Source organism: Aulonocara sp. 'chitande type north' Nkhata Bay, linkage group LG22 (genome assembly GCF_057382095.1).
Source record: "Aulonocara sp. 'chitande type north' Nkhata Bay isolate Kocher_YH1m ecotype deep benthic linkage group LG22, A_spYH_male_GT1.1, whole genome shotgun sequence".
Taxonomy (NCBI): Eukaryota; Metazoa; Chordata; class Actinopteri; order Cichliformes; family Cichlidae; genus Aulonocara; species Aulonocara sp. 'chitande type north' Nkhata Bay.
In genome coordinates this window covers 5,835,679-5,836,103 of record NC_141364.1, presented here as the reverse complement: position 1 = coordinate 5,836,103, position 425 = coordinate 5,835,679, and the positions used below count along the sequence as shown (strand labels likewise).

General features: G+C 55.5%; 1 protein-coding gene across 1 annotated transcript in view; it reads left to right on the top strand.

Moving 5' to 3' along the window:
- The window catches only part of LOC147303315 (uncharacterized), a 15,599-nt gene continuing 15,174 nt past the window's right edge, over positions 1-425 (top strand). The window contains exon 1 of the mRNA XM_086280307.1: positions 1-425. This exon is cut by the window's right edge and continues 160 nt beyond it. The gene's annotated coding sequence lies outside the window, so the exon portion shown is untranslated.

Sequence of the window (425 nt, the reverse complement as noted above, 5' to 3'; positions counted from 1 at the left end):
ATTTATTCTTGAGCATCATGCTGGATAGGATACGGATTTTGGGCAAGAGGTGGATGTGAGCGTGGTGGCGGTGGTGTGCTGGATGTGGTCGCGGCCGGACAGACTAAAACCTGCGCCTGGCTCTACCCGGAACCATTATGCAGACAGGAAACAACCATTTTAAGGCCAGGAGCATCCGAGGAGCCGTCGTCTACAGAGGGGGGGACACCTAAAGCTGACACGGGGCGGAGAGCAACCAGCCGGGGAGAAAAGAGGGAATAACACGACGGGAACAAAACAAAGGCTCCGTGTGAGGGAAGAGGAGCAGTGAGCCACTCCAGCTGCATGACTCTACTGTCACACAGACAATGGAATTATCGGGGCAGGCCAGCGGAAACAGTTTTTGTTAGCGAGAGAAAAGCAGCCCTCCCGGGCCGATGGAGAGC